Here is a 13,950-nt window from a genome sequence, read left to right on the forward strand (position 1 = left end):
TTCTCTAACTTGTCATTTAATTGTTTCCAAATGTGATTGATTCCGAACTACATTTGAATTATTTTAAAAATTACACCAAACTTTCGATTAATATTATTTACAGATTTGTCTTCATCTTTCATCAATTGTTTATCATCGAGATGACTAAAATTAAAAACACAATACAGGTGATCACTTACAATCAGGACATAAAGTACAATGTCTGGATTATAGTACTGTTCGTGTAAAATGAAATCACAGTTAGAAGAATACAAAGGAGTATAAGTTATAACTTTTAATAAATGGTGATTAATTAAAAAACTATGTCAATTAGGAGTTGAAACATAACAAACTACCATAGATTAAAATTTTAAAGGATATTTATATTTTTACTTTTATGATTAAATTCAACAGAATATAGTATAACTGTCACTCTAGTCATGAAGACAGACAAATGTTAGTTGGAAGGAAACATAAATACAAACAAACTGTTCAAATCCTTTGTTGTACGCAAGAGGAAGGATGAAACGTATCGCATCTTCCAGGTCAAACTTCATTGGAGTACCGACTACGAAACAAAATTAGAAAAATGCTACGGTAAAAAAAAATTGTTAGCATAATAGAGATATTTCTTTCTGCCAGGCGGTTAATGGAAAGCATTACGGAAAAGTTTTAGTTCAGGGTGGATATTAAAAATAATGGTATCTACTTAAATGATGTACGTAGTCGTTTAAAATGTTATTTCGACTTTGTTTTGTTTGACCCATATATTATGCGTATGGTCATTTGAAACTAATTAGGTACTTAAGAACGCAGCAATGAGGTATTCACCTAAAAAGCTATTAATATAAATGAAATGTTAAAAACATTACCGTATCTCTAGGGCTATACAATATTCACCACAAAATATCTTTTATAAATACTAACTGATTTGAAAAAGACTTGGTTGCGTTAAATCAGAAATTGATGTAATATGTCTGTGTGCCTTCGTGAGCTCGTGCGATTGCGTGTTTGTATGAGCTTTACTTTTTTCCCCTTTATTCCAACTCATATTTTTTTTCATAAAGTGTAGCAAATAAAGTAGATTTAAAGTTTAAACCCCCGGTATTAATTAGATTTATTTTTTAAGCTAAGGAATCAAAATCTACATTTTTGAATCCTTCTACAGTTCCTAGAAGTGGTAAACAAAGATATGAGTTAGCCGAATAATAAGGATCAAATTTTATCGACCGCTAGTAACGAGAAGAATCTTTCCACCAGGAAATTGATATCAAAATTTTAAGAAGAATTCTTACTTCTAAATGTGACACTCGCAACATCCAAGAGACTTGAAACATCTGCTTGGCTTCAAAGTGCCTTTAATATTGGCTAATTTGTGAATGTGACATCAGCGGTTACCTGTACTTGTGTGTCTCATTGTTTATGTTTAATTTCCTGACTTTATCTTAACTAAGCATCGGGAGGTGTTTCTGTTTAAGCGGTTGAATGTCGAGGAGGTGTGCCATCAGTTGATTCATCACCGTTAGTATTTTATTTATTAACAGATATTCAACTTTAGTAACTTTTATACTCATAGATAGTCTCGGTATTAATTCCAAGAAATAATACTCTGTATCAAACCAGGAGAAGAAAAATATAGTCAGAAAGAATCAAAATTACGAGAAATAATTTATGACGTCGTGTCAGGGTAAGTAATAATTAAGGTTGGAACTTAATTGTTGGGTGGATGTAAATACAAGGGAAACACTCATTGGGTACTTGGCCATTTATAAAGAAGACATCTAAATTATTTGTGTGTTTTTGAATTGTATATATCGGCGCAATTGTTATTATTAGAATAACTAATAATTGAGGCTAGTTGAAATTATCAGGTGTCACCTGCATAACCACTTTTTTTTTTTTTGATGACGCAATGAAACTCTTTTTACGAGCCGTCTCATCGGCCTTGGTGGGGCCGGAGAGGATGTGTGAGACTCGACCTGGGCAGGTCCCTACTCACTAAAACCACTGCGAAAGCCATCGGCCGCTACGTTGGTGCACCCCGGATCTGTCAGCGTCAGGGCACACCAGTGACTGGCCGGTCCTGGCAAAGACCGGACTTACTCCCTCGGAGAAAGGAGGCGATCCCGGCAATTAGGATCGCCCCGACGACGCCGGGCTTTCACAGGAGCCGGGTTACCAGCCCGACCCCAGCCCGTGGTGCAGGGGCGCTATTGGAGGCGTTGCGAATATCGCCTCCGGCGCACCCCCGTCTGTCGTCCTCGGAGGGAGGGTGCATCAGCCGCAACCTCCCGTTCCCGCTCAGATGCCTCCTTCGTGGACATGACCATCTCCTGGAAGGAGGACACCGCCATCCAGGACCTGTCACTTTAGAGCATCTTCTCCGCGACATTCGAAAGCGACAAGCCCACTTCGCCGAGCGCCGCCACCTCGAGGGTGTGCTGGGCTGAGTCCACCGCAGCGCCGCACTCATGGCAGCCTCCTCCCGGCTCTCTCCTGGCCACCCGACACAAGTAGTCACCGAAGCAGCCGTGCCCGGTGAAAACCTGCGTCAGACGGAAAGTGAGGGGTTTGCGTTTCCGCCTCATCCAACGCTCTAAGACCGGACGGAGCGCAGCCGTTGTACGTTTACCGTACGGCTGGCCCGCCAGGTCCTCCCCCCACTCCCGCATAAGGCGCGACTCCCCCTGCCGGCGAAGCGCCCGGATCTCCTCTGACGAAGGGTTCTCTCCGAGAGCCCTCCTACCCGAGACGTAAGAGAACACCTCGGCGAGAACTGACGCCACAAGATCCCAGGGCGGATCGCCAGCAAGAGCCGTCGCTGCAGCCCAGGAGACCGTACGATACCCCCTGACCACCCTCACCGCGGGCGCCCTTTGCGGCGAGGCCAGAAGGGCCTTGACCCCGCGGCTCATCGGGCGACCCGCATAACCACCTGTGCAAGTGTAGTCACAACAATGTCTATATAAATAGAGGTGAGAGTACTCAGTGCAGATTTCGGATAGTCTCGCTCGAGTCGTTGCAGGGTACGGACTTCTTCGAAGTAAGGGATTCGTCGAACCGTCTACGAGGTTACCTTTAAGAGCCAGAGATCCTGACGACATTCAAGAATAAAGTCATTGGTGACGTCAGTTATGCTGACGTCACTCTTTAAAAAAACGTCAAAGTGCTTCCTACTCCGACATATATAATAAAAATGAATAGTGAGAATTAAGACAGAAATGTATAATATATATTGAAAATTATAATAATAATAGTTTTACCTATCACCTACTAATAATACAGGGCTACAGGACGAAGAACGCACCACCCGCCTGACCAGAGGACATAAACTGTCCAGCTGTGTTCAGAGGGAAAGTTAACATGACAACCCTGGGAAACCCGCACAGTTACTAAAGATTTCATATTGATTAGACGAATGTTGGAAGGACATTCTTTATACTCGTTATTATACTGTAAAACTTACTACATTCCGAAGCAAAAATAAAAAACTCGATAAAAGGAGATCAGTTTTCATTGTAAAAGTTAACAAGAATATATATCTACGAGAATCATAAAGGGAAACTGCGCCACAGTTACCTTTGTGAATATACAATTTTTCGGTAATGTAAAGTTGTTTCTAAATATTATCTTATTCAGAGATCCCAGCAATACCTTCTCTGTGAGTATGGGCGAGCTCTTTCAACAGGGAAACACTGGCCTCGCCTCCTGTAAAATCTTATTATAACATGTGTAATGCGTAATATTCATGGACAATTTTTTTTTAGAACTATCTGGAACAATTAAATTTCTTGTAGACAAAAATGTAGGAAAGTTATTTTATTACATTACAAGAAAAACCATTCTAATATTGTCTTTTATAATACCTAATATAATACTAAAATTAAAAATATTTACGTATTTTTCTGATTGTTTATAACTAGAGTGTATTATGAGCTGATCGTAGCTTCCTCTTCATTTATCAGCAACTTGTTTCCTGACTTTTGTCTTTTCATATATTTTGGAAGGTTTATATTATATATCCTGCAACGCGATGGACCCGGCACCCGCACGGTGAATCCATGGAATGCTCAGAGGTCTCTTCTCATATTAGTTTTTACCCACGACTTTGTTCGCGTCCACTTCAGGATGAGAATTCTTAGCTGTCCCGACGTACTCTGTTCCCCCTTAGAGGCAGTAAATAACTAGATTTTGGATTTTATAAGTTTTTATTTTTTCTATAGAACGAGATCAAAAGTATCCCATGTCCGTCTTCTCGTTTTAAACTACATCCCCACTTATGTTCACCTAAATCTGTAGAGCGGTTCTTGATTTATGAATAGTGTAACTAACCTGACGTTCTTTTTTTTATTATTTAAGTATTGACACAAACGAGAGAAAATTGTGTTGGAGTAAACAAAAAATAAATAAAGTAAGTATTTATTTTTTTGTAAAAACCAAGTATAACTTTGTAAAAATAGTGTCCTTAATATATTATCCTCCTTGACATTTCAGCATGGTGCGTATGGTGTCAAAGTAAAAAAAAAATTTTGTCAATTGAATGTGTCATGTACTCATTATTAGATAATTATGTTTATTTAATAAAGGGAATTACTTTATTGAGTTTATAAAATATTAACGGAGGTAGTTGAGTTTGGGGCCGCGGCGTGACACGACACAGGACGAGCCACAGACAGACGAACACGCTTTGTTCGTGGTGGTTCTTTATTAGATTTATTACTAATCAAGTAGTTTGATCCCATACTTATCTCTTTAGTCCTTAGCGTCTGTGGACTGCGGTAACCGCGGAACGATCTCGCGTATATAGTTTTCTGCATTATATTTTTTTATAATTCAATGTGTTGTAGTATGTTTCCTGTAATCTTTTTTGTTGCTTTTAAACCGGTACTGTAGCTATTATCTCTCCTTGCCAACGAGATATAAACTGTGTTTCTGTTTTTTGGTAGAACTCCCTTATCGATAACAGCTGTATTTTTTAGTTCTAAACAAATTCACGTTGAATGTGTCAGCGAACAATTATAAATAAATAATCTCAAGGCCACAGTCGACTGTGAGCGGAGCCGACCGCAGCACGGGAGAGGTTGGTCGTAGTTTGAGGAAAATGTATCAAAAACAAGTGAGTTGGCACTTCGCTAATGTATCGAGTCTCGCAACCGTTCGGTCGCTTCAATCATTGAAGAAACGTCAGTTTACTATAAAAGGGTATTTAAATATTAAAGACATGTAATCATGTTCCATACGCAACCCTCTTATATTAAATCATATATTTTTAAATAACAAAAAAATATTTCGATGAACTGCATTTGTCATGTTTATCATCACACCCCTGACCACCGTTCCCTTCACCTCTCTGTCCGTCCCTGTGACGTCTTGGATTGTAAATTGTAATAATAATATTATAATAATACCTAGCACATAATATTTATAGCTGTCAGTGTAACACCGGGCTCGTCGTAGTATTCTAGAAACACTGGCTTAAAACATTAAGAAAAAGTAATTATTTATGAGTCGTGGCAGCGGGTGCACTTTAACTTGTACTATGTTAATAAAAAAAAGACAATTTGGTATATCCTAGGAAAATACCTATTTGTATATATTGTCTAAGAATGTTCTTGACAGCAACGAATCAGTTTTTGGGTCACTTCTATAGTATTGTGTCAAATATATTCTTTTTTGATTTGGATCAAATCTAGAAGTAGAAGTGTACAGCGATGGTCTGCCAAGTATATGCGAGTTGACGGACTTATTATTATTAGTCGTCGAAGTCGCATTACGATATTATGAATTGCAAAATAGATATTCATGAATTTTTGTGTCATTACTCACTCGACTGGGAAATGTTATGCACTTTATTGTTAGTTATTCGTCGAATATACCCGAGATAAATAGCTGTAGTAATATTTATATTTACGTGGCTTTGATCTGTCAATCTGCATCAAATGTGATGAATGTTTAATATTTAAACATATGACAGATAGCGTCTCTGCGCGCGGGATTCACTCGCGCGTCGTATGTACGAGATCATTCTATGGGCGACATTCGTTTGTACTGATTTATTTAATTGCTCTTTGTTTAAGGAATTCCTCAGTATATTATACTAAAGTTTTATAGCTCTTTGTTTCTGTTTTTTTAATTCTTTTAATTTCCGTTTATAATTTTCCAAACGTCTCTAGACATGTCAATGTATTGCTTACCTACGTCATCAACGTTCTATATTATTTTTATATTTCCTCATAACAAAACAAATTCATTCATTTTATTATTATTTTCATTGTCGAGAATAAGAAAATGAAATATTTTTCATGTAATGTTAACAAAAGCCGATCTGATCTTTATTTTTTTGATAGCGTACCTTGAAAAACTTCGATATATGATAATAAAAAAACAGCTTCCAAAAACCTTCTTTCAGGCTATGTAGTCAGGTGCCGCCTGATGTATCGCTGACCGCGATCTTCGAAATCCTTTTGGTAATTAATAATAATGTACAGTGTCAACAGATTGTTGAACTCTAAACGTTGATAAACGACGCGTTATCAGTGAAACGAGGAAAAAACAACTCACTATTAAATGTACATATACTCCGAGCAGACTGACGCTGACTTGCTGAAAGAAACAGTCTGAGGGAGAATAGTAGGAGGCGAGGATCTATTACACACATGCGAAAATATATTCATACTAAAATAAAAGACTAATGTAATTATGTAGGAAGGCTTGTGTGATCCGCTGCAAGGATACAGGGTGCTCTCTCACATACATTAATTAATAAATTAACTGCCAAGAGATATGCATGACGACAATTGCTTATATCAAATATATAAATTTTATCAATTTATAAATAGACATTCATTGATAGAAATCAGACTTGTTCATCTTGAAGAACGTCAATACTGTAACTTATCTGTGTACGTTTATAGCCCAGATTATCTTTTTTGTTTTTATTTATGTCAAAATACCAGTTTGCTTTTGAAAGAATATAAATGACAATTTCCTTGTTTAGTTGTTTTATAACATGGTTTATGTTTATGTATGATGAGCGAGTATTGTATTGCGTTAGACAACACTACACTAAATAATATTTATTTTAGGAAAAAGTTGACGTCCCTACTAAGTCATATATGTTAAAAAATTAGTCGCCTTATTAATGTAGTCAAGTTATAAGATTAAAAGTAAAATAGAGAAAATATCTAATTTAGTTTTAAGAAAAGTTTCACTTACAAGGACGTGACGTGATTTTATACGATTCAACAATCTTTTACATTTATAAAATCAAGCTATAACGAAACGTGAGTACCAGGTGTCGGTTCCTGTTACCCACGAAGTGTTTGGAGGAAAAATGTATTCTTTGATTAGTAAGGTCAGCTCACAGGGAGATATAATGCAATGAATGGTCGCGACCAGTAAGGAGCTTCAGAGAACACTCGCACTACCACATTCATATTTTGTTGATTTGATTCCGAATTTGTTTATAATTAAAATGAGATTTAACCTTATTACGTACAGAAATAATGATTAGATTTTTTAAGGTAAACAGTTAATCTCTTCGTACAAACCCTCTGTTGATCTTATTAATACAATTCTAATACATGCTGAAATATCTAACTTATGTTTATATTGAACTATACATACACATCAACAATGTCTAGAGACATTACATGAAAGACTTCTTGACTTAAAATTATTTACTGTATAAAAAAAAGTTTGTATATAAAATATTTTCTTCTTCACCACTTCTTTCCAAATTTTAAAAAAATAAAAACATAAAATCATTTTGAAACAAAAGAATGTCGATTATTCGAATTTGGCCGTCGAAAAGTTAGTTCATGTTACAATAAAATTGTGAATTTCTGAAAAACTAAAAGTAATTACACATTTTCTTCTTTTCTTAAATTTTCCTAATTTCAACGTGTGTTACATTTATTGTTATTTCACGTCGACATTTGACAAGGGAAGAGCAGATTAGAACTGTAGGCATGTTGGAAGCGGGCGCTATACAAAGCGTGGTTGCTAAAACTATGCAAACCGGCCAAAATGTAATCGCCCGGTTATGGTCACGATATCGTGGTACAGGCGTAGTCGCTGAACGGCATTCAGGCAGATATCGCATCACCATCCCTAGACAGGACCGTTTTCTTCAAAATATCGCTAGGAGACAACCCAATATTACAGCTATGCAAATGGTTCAAAGGCCACAATCTGACCACCAATTATTGGTTAGTGACTAAACTGTAAGAAGAAGATTACATGAAGCTGGACTTCATTCTCGCAGACCACTTCGGGTTCCAGCTTTGCGGCGTGGCAATCGCGGACGAAAATTTCACATGTAGTGACGAGCAATGATCCATGGTGCTTTTTTCTGATGAGTCTCGATTTGGATTTCATCCGGATTCACGAAGATAAAGGGTTTGGCGAGTTCCTGGTAGACGAAGCCGTCTCCAGCATCCACAAGAAGTCCATTCATATCAAGGCGGCACTATTATGGTATGGGCTGGTATTTGTATCGGTGCGTGAACCGATCTCATTTGGATAAGAGGGAACATGAATGCAGTGATTGCCGCAAAGAGGTAGTGGAACCTGTGATTATCCTACACAGGGTACAAATGGGCCAGGAGTTTCAACTCATGCACGATAATGCCCTTGCCCATACGGCTGAGCTGGTATCAAATGTGCTTAGGGAACATGAAATCAGGGTTATTGACTGGTCTGCTCAGTCCCCCGACATGAATCCCATTGAACACGCATGGGACATGTTATAACGAAGAACTATGGTAAATTTTTCTCCAAATTTGATAACAGAAGAACAACAGCACAGTTCGATTTGGATAACTTAATTTTGAGCATAAATAACCGATGCCGAACTCTAATTAATGTTAGGGGAAGAAATACTGATTATTAACTTTAGTTGAATGTCTTTTTGATTATTTTATGACTTTAATTTTCATAATTTCCTACATAAAATCCATTATGTACAAAGTAAAAATTACACCCAAAAATAAAATCCCAAAAAATAAATTAACAATCTTTGATGCATCTCTTTTTATGTATTGCAAGTATAAACCATAATATAAACTTCAATTTCGTATATAATTGTTTCAAGAAAATATATACAGAATTTCATATAATAAGGTAAAAATGAAATACCCCTAGGCAATGTTGACGTGTGTAGTTTAATTATAATATTTTAACTCTTGTTTTGTTTCTACTACCAACCAGTTGAACCACAGATTGAACTTCAGTCGTCACACATCAGGTGGTTTAATTTTATTATAAAGAATATATATATTAAAATTATTATAATATATTATAATGTGCGGGTATTCACCGGAACACGTCACACTATACATTAATTTTAAAATGAACAAAATTTTAATAAGTACATAATATGTGAATATTTTTTAAGTGTCCTGTCACTATGGCCTTGGTTATTTGTCCTTCACGGTTATATTCATTACATCTCATCCTCATAAAGTCCAAACGAGTTCTTTTTTAAGCTTTTAAATAATTCTATAAACACCATAATGTAAACAACGTCAAAGCGTCAAATTAAGACAAATAATACGTGTTTGTGGAGTTCTTTAGCTTAATTTATCTACAAACCGGCACGTTATTGGCAACGTAAGCTATTATTCCGAGAAAACCATTTTTAAATGGGAAAAATGTCGGGAGATATTTACTTTCGATGGTAACTCATAATAAGCTAAGCTTTCTGAATACAACAAGAGGCCTGTCGAAGTTGTTTGAGGCAAATTATACGAGAAGTGACCCTTAGTTAAGATATGTGACTGTTAACTTAATTAGACAATTCTTATAAACAAAATATTGTTGCAAGATTTTATAAGAGGAAAAAAAAATTCACAATAGAGAATCTAAATATTACAAGTAATTTAAATGTCTTTATTAAAATGTTTGTAATAATCCTTTACTGAATGAGTTCTGTAATGAAACAGAACATCGAGGTCGTTCGGTGTGAGGGGCTGGAGACGAACGAAGCGAACACGGAAACGAGGCGAGCAGGTGTCTGACGACCCTCGGCGCCCGATCCTCGGCCCCGAAACACAAACGAGATGACATCTTTAAAAAACGAAACGGCGGAGAAGGATAAGTACCCACTAAGTAATTTTATTACACAACATTGTAAACGAATTGAATGTAATACCTCGTATTAATGAACTATTACGTCTTCATCATGCAACTGTTTGCTTTGGATTCAGATAATGTAGCAAATATACAGTTATAAAAGCAATAAAAATATCGCCTGGCGCAGTTTGTTCAATGTAAATAACAGCCGCGTGGTTTGAGAATGTTTTGGATGTTTTATTGTTTGTATTACCATATCAGTTTAAATTGTTGTTTTATTTTATCAACTGTCAATTTAACACGCATGATTCATGCGTTTCGTACCTTTGAGCTTGAAATTATTACGTATTGCAACAAAATGCTTTCATAAAATTGTTGAATGAACTGTTTATTTTATTGTAAATATTTGAATAGAGGAATATATGTAGAACGCTCAATAAAACTTTAGATAATGGAAATCGTTTGATTCATTTTAAAGAATTTATTTCCTTTTTCATTACAATAAAAATATTATAAAGATCACAGAAATGTAAATGAATAGAACATAAACACTCCTCCGTGTCATCGAGCGCGGAGCGAGCGATCGTAATCTTATTATATAGTCAATTGTCAGTCGATATTATATTTTATAAAATATAGAGATTTATTTTATATGAAAATTCAACTATCCGAGTAACTTTGGAATCGGATCTTTAAAACGTTCGGTCCACGAGACTTAATGGATTGCAGATGCATCTGTAACAACTGATGTCAACTTAAAAATTGTGTTCCAAAAACTAACAAAATAATAATATTAATATTCGAAGGTGAAATAATCTTAATTAGGCGACGACCTTCAACTACAGGCATGACGGTGGCTGCTATATATTACGTAAAGATAAAGATATGTTAATGAACGGGAAGTCGCGAAGAAGCGGATATCGAACATAGAATCAATAGCATTTTAAAAATAACACGAGCATATCTTTAAATAAGACGCAATCTATTTATAACCTATTTTATTAACTTAATAGATAATATCGTTGCAACAGAATCAGATAGTATTGCTCTTATTGCTAAAATATAGCTAGGGATTCAAATTGCTAATAATTAAAAAAACTCTTGGAACCTCTAAATTTCAGTGACGATTCCCGACGAGTTGTAGATTCTGAAGTCAATCGATAGTAATATAATGTTCACTAAATAAAAAAAAGTGTAGTGTTTTTATATTGTTCTTATAGTTTTATAGAATTAAATGTGTTCAATGTCCAGGCAGAGATGTTGGTAACAAGGTTATTCAGATTGAATATTTAAAATTTAGGAGTACTAATACAACAGTACTCTAACATATGGCCTTGGTATGACTACAAGCTTGCCACGTGGTACGAGCGACCATCTTTGGCTTCTTCTTTATATTTTCTGGTAGGGGACGTCCAGATTATTACCATTTTATAAAAGACCGTCGTGTCCTCTGCACGTAAATGACCAACAGTGACGCGTATAAATACACCATCAAAACTATGTCTGTTACTCTTAGTAGTTGTCGCCTAGAAACAGTAAATGTTTACGAATACCTGTGATATGTTACAATAAAACTATTTACAACTTATTATAGGAATGTTATTTCTAATGTAAAGGTTACCCACAGTAATCTGTTTCTATATAAACATCTCTATAACTCATCACTCATGTTCCCTAACTGGTGATGTGGTGACGTCAATCCATCACTGTTCCATCATCGATCATCATCAATCGATGATAACTGATCTGTGACGAGTCTCGCTTTGTATTATTGATATTTGAATGCTGGTAATGCTATCTGATACGGTAAGCCTGATTACCTTGTTATTTTGACTTTTACATAAGTCTTACTTAGAATACTCGATGAAAATTATATTAATAAAAAATAATGGCAAGTGAAATGATTGCTAAATATTAAGTAAATTCTTATCTAATTATACATGAACATGTGTTTCATTATTCAACTCTTTAACGAACACTCTATTATTGTGACATTTCTCATTTGAAGTGTGACATGCGTTTGATTATTTCCATCAACAAGTTTGATATGAACGTTGTATCAGCGGGTGTTTCTGAAGTGGATTCACTTCCGATCGGGAAATTGTGATCGGGAATAATCCTCAACAAAACAAGTCATAAGGCTTGTTTCATAACAATTTACTATTGAATTGCGATTCTAGTTATTCCAAAACAGTACAGAATTTTAGAATTTTACCGGCATTTATAATTATTTTTCAACTTGGTAAAGCGCCTCCTCATATGTCTGCTGTAAATAATATTTTGGCGATATTTTTTACTATTTTCTATTTAATCGTCACACGTTTTTCTGTCATTCTCGTCCTCCACATTACATGTAACATAAACACTCAGACGATTCCAGTAACCACTATGTGGGAATTGTAACAGAAGGAGTTAGTTGGTTTTTGATTCAAGAAGAAACACCCTAAATACTAAACTAAACTTCATAAAACTAAGATTTTAAAGTTATGAATACAAGAGATGTTTTTATTTTTTGTTAAATAAACTAGGTTCCCATATAAATAAAATTAAGACATGAAGTTACGATAAAAAACTATATCTTAGTACTCGAAACCTTTCGCAAGAAAAACGAAAGGGCCAATGGACATATAGGTTAGGTTAATAATAACAAACAACTACTAGCTTGTAAGTTATAATTGCAGGGTAGTTTTGAAGTGCGCACTTCTCCTTAATGTCGCCATGGGAGTTAGCGGAGCGTGTTTAGAAAGAAACCTTATACACGTGCGAGTGTGCCGAAATGATATCCCATGGTAGGTATACAGAAAACATTCATCATGGTGCTAACGAGACGTGATATGTCATTATCGTGGACGACGCGGAGAAAAACACGAAAAGATATGTCATTTATAAGCTAGCTTGTACCTTGTTATACACGTTACATGTATTAACGTAAGATGAGGAAAAATAACTCTCGGCGTGTGGTGAACATCCGCCTATACATATGTACATTTTTTTGTAAATTTAAATCCTAATATTTTCGAATAAATTAAGACCGCATGTTAAACCGTTGGAGTAACGTTGGCGTCAGCGGTCCGTAGGATATATGCAAAGAATGTCAATTAAAACAGGTGATAAGGAGTGGCGGAAAGATAAGACTGTACTTGAGTCACTCGCAGTACCTAGAACCTACGGCGACACGTACATAAAACACACATTATAAAGGCTGGACAATAATATGCCACATTTATTTCAACTCACGTGTGGTCCTTCATAAAAGAAGTTTTTCACGATCTTATAATGTGATATTAAATTTTATCGACCGATTCAAATCATGTGTTGTAATTTAAAAAGATTAAGATCAAATAGAGGGTTCTTTAAAAAATGCTCCATAAATAAAATGCCTAAGAAAAGTTTTATTTGTTTTACAGTGACGGCCTGAAACTTCTCCAACTGTTTGCGGCGAGTTATCAGAATGTACCTCTCTGACGTTATCTCGGCCAGCGCCCAGCCGTCATCAACTCCCCACATGCACCTTACAATTTTATTTCTTAATCAACTCCTGATTATGTTCTTAGGTCAATGATAAAGTTTTTCTTTTCTCTTTTTTTTCAAATATTTTTTTTAAAGTATATGTAAAATAAAAGAGCTTGTTTCTTAATCGGTCCGTGAGGAACGAATATAATTAATTTAAAAATTAGACGTCCATAAATAATATTAAATCATAGAGAAGAATATCACATGTGTTTAAAACACGAACATGTCGTGCATGTTCTTTTTGATAAATTAAATACTGTTTCGGCACAAGCAAACAGTTGTTTCGATTGAGTTCGATTGTTTTGTTTGTCTGAAGAAGTTGTTTAATTACATAAATTGGTACATGTTTTAATACACAAATAAAGTCTTATAAGTATATCAGTA

The 13,950-nt window shown here is 35.5% G+C and overlaps 1 long non-coding RNA gene across 1 annotated transcript; it reads left to right on the plus strand.

Moving 5' to 3' along the window:
- The first annotated feature begins 10,718 nt into the window (after nucleotides 1–10,718).
- On the plus strand, nucleotides 10,719–13,950 carry LOC116776899 (uncharacterized). The gene is made up of 2 exons (XR_004353968.2): nucleotides 10,719–12,842; nucleotides 13,461–13,950. It is a non-coding gene; the product is annotated as an uncharacterized LOC116776899 (long non-coding RNA).

This window comes from Danaus plexippus, chromosome 8, assembly GCF_018135715.1.
Source record: "Danaus plexippus chromosome 8, MEX_DaPlex, whole genome shotgun sequence".
NCBI classification, from domain to species: domain Eukaryota; kingdom Metazoa; phylum Arthropoda; class Insecta; order Lepidoptera; family Nymphalidae; genus Danaus; species Danaus plexippus.